The 8,748-nt window shown below is 41.6% G+C and overlaps 1 protein-coding gene across 4 annotated transcripts in view; it reads left to right on the plus strand.

The window, feature by feature from the left end:
- LOC120547701 (Down syndrome cell adhesion molecule-like protein 1 homolog) overlaps window positions 1–8,748 on the plus strand; it is a 111,147-nt gene that overhangs the window by 3,850 nt on the left and 98,549 nt on the right. The gene's annotated exons all lie outside the window — the stretch shown is intronic.

Here is an 8,748-nt window from a genome sequence, read left to right on the forward strand (position 1 = left end):
TACGTTGGAAATGTGTCTCTTCCAGTGTTGCTTATCTGCATGCTGTCTCCTCCAGTGCAATGCTGAAGTTGACTGTGCGTGTTTATTAGCTTGCCAGGTTGATAAATGATGTTGGATTGAATTGATTAGATTCACAAAGGAGGGGTAGATATGTCAAGTCAAACTCTAAATCACCTTTCGAGGAAGACTGGTAACTTTTTCTTAATGTTTTGAAATTATGTTTTTCTGATCTGCGTTCATTTTCCTCATGAACGAGTGCTCGGATGTATCTTGCGTTCTCAGTGTCTCATAATGATCAGCTGATAATATGATTAAAAATGATCAAAAAAGGCTTATGAGCATAACATCAATATGCATTCAATTTGGACGAACAGTGAGAAAACACATACTAGATCTCAAAAGTGCACACTGCGTTCGTTAAGATGAAAAAGACAACGGCATTTGCATTTTGCATGATGAATATGTGGAGGTGTCGTGAATATGGAGGCTGTTGAATAGGAGGAGAGGCTGATAAGGATCTGCAGGCGCGCGCACGGGTAGACAGGCGACCTCGAGCGCTGATGTTGGCCACAGCTGTAGGCTGTTTACTCGCAAAAGTCCAAAGGGGCAGAGAAGTTTAATGTATTTGCTGACTTTTTGCCCTGTCCCAAAACACAAATAAAATGTTAGTGTGTGTGTTTGTCTGTGTGTGTGTGTGTGCGCGTGTGCGTGCGCGGAAAGGGAGGGGGGAGAGGAGGGGGATCCCTAGGGGTTAAAGCTTCCTTTTTATCAGATGATTTTTGGAAATAGTACTAAAATAGTGCATAAACACTAATTTCTGTCCGTGTATTTGTGTTTTGAAGTGTGTGTGCGACTGTGTGGCAACAAGGGTCAATACATTTTATGGGAGACGTGTGAACTGATGCTGGGGCTATTGAGCGCTGGCTTTTAATTTGTAGATAATGTGCCCCAGTTGGATATTTAAAAGACGAGGCCATATATTACGGTTTGTTTTCTTTGATAAGATGTAGGGGTGTCAGCCAGTGTATGCAGACTCAGTTGTTATCATCCCTGGTCTAATTATTCAGCCACCATTTTCTGTGGCACCAGATTCTACTGATTGCCTTCGCTCTTAATACTGCAGATGGAAGATAATGATTCAGTTTGCCTTTTAAATATACAATGATCTGTTCTTTTATTTCTTGTGAATTTCTATCACTTTGTAACAACCACACAACGGAGGAAAACATTTTATTTTTCACTTCAATTTCATCCGTTTTTCTTATACACACGGGTCCGTAAGATGCCTGGTTATAAGCCTTATAGTTAACACATTTGAAATAATCTTAAGAATTTGTTTATGATTATGGATAGTACGCGTGTTTCATGTTCCTGGTCTCCATCATTGGCCTTGGCAGTGCCCTCTGCCAGGCTGCAGCTGCAGCGAGGACTTCTGGGCTTGTTTTTGTTGTATGTAATTGGATTACAGGGTCTATTTCGATTATACACGCTGTACATCGCCCTGTCCCGTGACTGAACGAGATGTACTACGTGTGTGTGTGTGTGTGTGTGTGTGTGTGCGTGCGCGTGTGCGCGCGTGTGAGAGTGTGTATGTGTGTGTGTGTGTGTGTGTGTGTGTGTGTAGTGAGGGGAGGAGGGTTGGGGGCTGCAAACAGCCACTGGAGCGGAAAGAGTGCTTGAGATGGGAGAGATGTAGATAACGCAGTGGAAAACAAACTTCCATTTTCCGTTGTTTTTCAACGCCATGTTCCGCTCATTTTGCACGAATCGACTGTGATTTGTTGTCTCATGTGGCTGCTGTGTATTTTAGATATGCATAACTTTTAATCAACTTTATTTTAAGGTGGGAAGGTAGGTCTATTATCATACATGCATATGCATTAGTACTGCGTATTTTCCTGGCTCGGCCGCGCCTCCTTGAATGGCACACAAGTCTCTGCTTATTTTTATACATCGGTATGAAAATATGTTGTAGACCACACCGCTACATTATTTTAAGAGAATTTAGTATTTTTCTTTCTCTTTTTTTCTGTCATTAATTTGACATGCATTAGGTTATTACTGGCCGTTTGTTGCTTTGGTTTGGCTGCATATCAGCACACCTGCACCCATGAGTGCGGAGAGGAGGGGGAGAGGGATGGATGGATAGATGAATAGATAGAGGGAGAGGAGGGGGGAAGCATACACTCATTCTTCTTTGTCATGATTTTGGAGGTTGCTTGTCATTTTATGTAAAAAAAAAAAAAAAAAAAATTGAGAAAAACTCTGCTGAGGGCTGTGTGGGGATCTACTTTCAGGCCTGACATAGGCCAGAAGAGGGCCTGTGAAATAGGAAAAGGCTTAAATAATTATTACAATTAGTATATTTCTAAATTAGTCAAAAAACGACAGTCGCTTTGTTCTGGAATTTGTAGAAATGCAATCAGTATTTGTACAGATTTTAAGGGGAAATGCCGTGGAGTGATCGAGATGAAGTGAGAGCTCTTGCTATAATTATTTCATCAATTAATGTGATTCCGGTTTTATCCAGTTTCGGTCTACAGGCCTCCTGCAGCACACACTCCACGTTAAACTGAACATTGACTGTGTTGACTTACGGTGTTCCTGCAGAGATGTAAAACACGTTGGCTCTTATTTTGTGTCTGCACTTTATTTTTATTTGAGCATTTGATGGACTAAACATCGTGTTTTTCTTGTCTTTAAGCAATCTGATAAGATGGGATGTTGACACTCACACCATTTAATGTCAGTACTTTTTTTTTTGATTTCAGTAAATAACACACGAAATTCAGCACTATTTCAATACGTTTGAACTGAAGGGTAGTTTGGGAAACTGATTTGTTGTAAGGTCACCTGTATTTTCTCATTCCTTTACAAGGGACTCCTGTATAGACCGGCCTGAGCCGCTGATCTGCGGCGTTGTTGCAGACGACGGGCTGTGTGTAATTTTGGAATCAAAACAGATACAGACTAGAGGAGAAGTGCTTGGAGGGGGAGCCCAGTAATTGCGGTATGAGTCAGATTATGGTGGCTACTAGGCTACACCCGCACGATGCACTCAGAGATCTTGCGTCTGGATTTGACAACTGAAGCTTTAGTGGCTGATAGTATGACAACAACTTCGGAGTTTTCTTCCCACCTCCCTGCCTCTATCTTTAAATAGCCTATCACGGTGTAAAATCTGGGTGAATTGGTGTTTGTTCGGGGACTGGGAGGTGTGTTGTGTGACATACAGTTCAAGATTCCCTGTTTTTGTCTTGATTGAAAGAAAAAAAGTGATTTGTACAGATGACTGTGCAGAACGTGGAGGGGGAGATGGTATATGCGTGGGAGTTTTGTTGTTTTTCTAGTTCCACGGATGCAATAAAGTGCCTTAGCGTAACTTCACTACATAATCGTGCCAACATCAGACCTACATATTAAGATGTGTGTGTAAAGTTCACACAGTCATACCGAACTGAAATTAATAATTTGGATGGAATTCACCTACAATGTATCCATGACGCACATGTCCATTTCCAAAAAGTCACATTAGATCAAAACATGAAAGGTGACCCACTATATGTCTTATTTCTCCGGCTCGAGTCCCGTTGTGGCTGCACCACCTGTCACTTTTCTTGGAGAGAGACACACACTGCTCCACAGTATAACAGCTACATGTCACTCTCAGGTTAACTCGCCTCCCTCGTTGTGCTCTGGCGAGCAAAGCTTGCTTTCATTGTCAAGTGTTGGCGCTCTGCGTTTGGCAGCTGACCTGTGCGGCTCAAACACGGCCATCTGAACACGTCATGCGGTCTCAACACACGAACACGTCGGCCCATTGGTGTAGATGATCACTTCAGTTGTGGTATTGGTTTGAAGGCGCATTAAAGCTTCTTTTTTTATCGAAACAGAAAAAAACATTCTTGGCGCTTTAGTAGAATAGGATTTTATAAGCGTACGAAATGACTTGGTAAGAGGGATAATCTTGCTTTTAGCCTATTCACTTGGCACGCATCACTCTCAAAAAAACAACGTTCCGGAAGGTCTGAATGTTTATCATCACACATCTGTAGATCTTAAAGCCCACAGCAACAACGTCGTTATTTCACTAAGCTTTCACAGACAGAAGTGGATTTGGACCGCTCACTCAACAGGTTTTACGCACAAGAGTAGTGTCCGGTAGCCCGGTGCCCTCTCCATTACGCACGGAGAAAGATTGATGGTCATGTCTTGAATGACAAAAGAATCCAACAATCACCTCTGTATTTCACTATTTCCTGTTCTGCTTACTACGATTTATGGCCCTGTCTCTGAGGGAGAGTAGGAAAAAAACACATCTCTACAAATCTGACACTCACTTCAACAACGGAAATCATCCTTTTGAAGTGGGAGATGTGAATTTCCAAACGCTGAAATGGCTGCCTAATATTTTACTGACACTGCATAAACTGGGGATAGGGGTTGTTTACCACCCGCACCCCCCGCCCCCCTTATGTGTGTGTGTGTTTGCATGCATAGTGTATAGTATATTCACATCTCTAATATCATGCCATGCAGTTTTTTTTCTTGACTACAGCGTTTCTCCCTGTGATGTGACACCATGTTAGAAATTATTTCCTTTCTAACTGCACACAAAAGCAGAAACGCATTGTCATGCAACCCTAATGCATATCTCAATCTAGAGTCAGTATATAGTTAATGAGTAGCACCCTCTATCAAATATGATCATATCTTTTGCCTTTTATGTTCTGACATTTTTCTGTAGCATCACTGCAAAGACTGTATTGCCACTTACTTCAATGCTTCAGCTGTTAAGTTATTTGGCCTGAATGTTTTGTGTGCTGTTATCTGTTGTGCTACATGGTTCACGAAATAAAAAAATCTACTTGCCATTATGAACGTATGTAATCTGAAATGTATTTATATGACTTTGTGTGTGTGTGTGTGTGTGTGTGTGTTTGAAGGAAAGAGAGTGAGAGCGGGAGGGAGAAGGAGACGGATTTATAGCCCTGTTTTTCTATGCACGTGATGGTATGAATCTCTGTGTGTTTGTGTGTGTGTGTGTGTGTGTGTTTCTGAATGAATGTAGATGAGACAGAAAAAGCTGCATTATGCATAGCGGTTCACCATAGGCAATATCCTTGCATCTCCAGCATACATATTCATACTCCATTTTCATATCCACTGCAAAAACAGGAAAAAAGGTGCAAATGTATTTGCGTGTACAGCAAAGAAAGATTTAAGTCAAAAGGAAACACAAGCAAAAAGAAAAGTGAAACAAGATAGAAAAAGATTGCAAGAAGTTCAGGGGACAGGAAAGATGTTTGTGAGGGTTTCACCCTCAATCACTTTGACCTTCTTTATTGAATTCAATGCTTCCAGGCTTGATAAAAGAAATCCAAATACAGTTCGTGATTGGATGAGTTGCCGCTCCTTCTTTCTCTGCTGGGGAAAGGGTGGAAAGGGAGCCTGGAGCTATGAAAGGACTCTGATAACTAACTGAGGCTAGATGTTGCCCAAATAAAGAGGAAAACTATAAAAGTCCACTATTGTCCAACAATAAATTACAGCTCTCCAATGTCATATCACACATGACCAACAGCTGCAGCCATAGGAATCCTATATGCCAAGTGACAAAATGTGGGTAGTTTTTGGTAGATGCTTCACTTCCATTTTGTCACACTCTCATCCTTCCTCATTCCATTTTGATGTTTTGACATCAAACTCTAAACCATCACTGCTATAAGACACATTGTTGGTGTCGTCATGATGGTCTTTCCGCTGGAGGCCAAAACCCGTGCAGTGTAGACCAGGGCTCGCTTCTGTCTGGTTGTTCACATGTGTCTTTGCGTGCATGTATTTGTATACATGTGAACTCAGTGACCTGAATTCATACCATAGGACAAAGCGATTAGCCATCGCATCATAAGATGCTGCTATATGAGTATGAGTTGTTGCATCTGAGCTGTTTTGAATAGTTTGAAGCCATTTTGATGATTTAAATTGGTTAAAAGTTTTATTTTTAAACAGATTATTTAGTTTTAGAGCATATTGGGAGCAAGTGGTGGTTTCCAATCTGGCGATTCAGACAGCTGCAGAAGGAGTTGGGGGGCGATTAACAGACTAGGAAAAGAGAAAAGGCATATTTCTGTGACACAAATTATTTATTTATTAGACTTTCCACAAATCTTTGAATTACTGGATAGTTTTACCTCTTTAGGCCTTTAGAAATGATTCCCATAAAAGAAGGAAAAAAATTCCCTTTTATTAAATTGGTCACAAGAGGTTGAAGAGGGGTAGTACGTCGATGTTTCTTCATTTTAAGGGGGCAAAAGCCAAACATTTGGGAACCTATAGTAAAAAGCAGTAATTCCCTGCTGGGGGTACTTTTATCCTTGGGGTTACTTCTGCAGTTACCAGGGAATACCTGGAAAGATTGTGGGGTAGGTCTAAACAAACTAAACAAAAAATAAAGATTATGATTTGATAAGAGAAATAAACATAAGATCATCTGATCTGTTTTTTTTTTTTTTTTAAATCTTTAACCACTAAATGGCAAGCTACAACAGCTAACTGCATGCCTCAACACCAATTCTACACGAAAATAGTTAGCAAGTGAGCATAAAGTTCAAAATAGATGACACATCTATTTTCTGTTTTGACACATTCCAGCTGCTGCCATTCCAAGTGGTAGTACTATGAATGAATGAAAAATTGAAAACAACCCCTCCCCAAAAAAAAAGAGCCTAAATACCTAAAGATTTCAGGATAATGTGCAGCCACTGATCCACGATGACCACTGTTTACCATCAATACCATCAAACAATTCCATGAAGGCCATTCCATCTATCAAGGGTGTATAAGGGTGCAAATAAACATTTGGTTGAGCTTTTTGGGGTGCACTGGACAAAAAAGGCTAGGAACCACTAGTCTGATGGACAACATTATTTTGTGATGTGAAAGGATGATAGGATTCTGAACAAAAAATAGTATACAGTGATATTGTTCCTTCCACGAGGGCTTTTACAACTCGAGTAAATTGTTTTTGTGATGAACATATTCTGCTTCTAAAAATAGCATTTGTCATCAGAGAGAAGCAGGTCACTGGTATCATCTGCTAATAGCTTTCTCCTTTTTTGCTCGGTATGGAAACACTTCCATGTGTTCCTAACCCAGCAGTAGATTTTGTGGTGCTCTCCGTGGTACTGAAAGTGCAGATCAGTCAGCCTAGCAGACTGTGAGAGTGATTGACATGGATTCGAACGGTAGGATGGATTGAACTTGACCTGAATTCAGATTTTTGAACACAGAGGATCTGCTCCAATTTTAGCTTGTAGGCAGGAGAACAATGACTCTCTACCTCCTCAGAATGTCTGCCGTGCATCGAGCAGCGATCACATCCTTTTCCTGCACAGCACACCTGACATCAGTTTGACATCAAGAACTGAGGCAGTCATTGAACATTAACCTCTCTATCCCTTTGACCTTGCACGCACGCACGCACGCACGCACGCACGCACGCACGCACGCACGCACGCACGCACCGCACGCACGCACGCACTCCCTGGGTTACATCCAAACACCTTTGCACCTGAGCATCTTTCACCCAGACCAGCCACCCGTGTCCTGTCTACAATAATGCACTTCTGCCTGGCTCCCCGATCTCTCCTTCCACTGCACACCCACATGTACATAAGAACCAGGGAAGTCGGATACCGGCCTCCCACGGTAGTGCGATCACAGAGTGGATAGACTGTGTGTGTGTGTGTGTGTGTGTGTGTGTGTGTGTGTGTGTGTGTGTGTGTGTGTGTGTGTGTGTGTGTGTGTGTGTGTGTGTGTGTGTGTGTGTGTGTGTGTAATGTGAAAGGAGATTATGTGGGTTTAACTCTCTGCGTCTGGCATACAAATTTCAATCACATAACATTTCCTGTCTCTAGTGTGGCAGGAAAAGACGAGAGAAAGTGTCTTGGGAGGGTAAGGGTAGAAGACACATGGGAAACACAAAGAAAAAGACGAGTAACTCATAAAGATAAGATAGAGGGATGCAGACATATGCATAAGTATCAGAAAACAGACAATGGAGGAGAGAGTCAAAATCACCTTATGTCAGTTTGGGTTTTATCCCTAATCCCTGCATTTAACTTTGGAGCCCTTTCTAATGTGATTCATCCTATTCATTTCATGGTATTAATGTCATGTCATTGCATGTTACTATTTATACTGGACATAACAGATATGAAAATGGTCTTTTGTATCGGCCATCTTCTTTCCATGTATTAAGATCTTAAAAAGACAGACAATGGGCTTCTGTCACTCATTGTATAGCTAGTTTGTAATGGTATCCATTGATGTAGAGGATATGTAGAAATTAGAGCCTAAATGGCATCTGATAGTGTCTTTATATCTCAGTTGATGTGTCTTAGCCAATACTCTATTCTCTCCCAGCACAGAGAGAATTAGAGAAAGTGCTAATCCAGGCATTGTTGACACAATCCAGGAAAAAGGGATTAATTAAGTATCATTGTCTGAGGAGAAACTTCTCTGGCTCGGGGCACAGAGTCTTCCCCTGGCCTAAAGCCAAGCTGAGCTCAGCACTTCTGTACCCACCCCCAGTCACAGAAAACACACACACATACACACACACACACACAGAACCACACAGATCTTAAAAGATGCTTCGCTACCCCACTCTAAACTGGAAGAGGGTGTTTGAGAGAGAGGATATATGGTGGTCTATCTCCCCTAGGACAACTTATCTGGCTGTAG

The sequence above is a fragment of the Perca fluviatilis genome, chromosome 2, assembly GCF_010015445.1.
Source record: "Perca fluviatilis chromosome 2, GENO_Pfluv_1.0, whole genome shotgun sequence".
In the NCBI taxonomy this organism is placed as follows: Eukaryota; Metazoa; Chordata; class Actinopteri; order Perciformes; family Percidae; genus Perca; species Perca fluviatilis.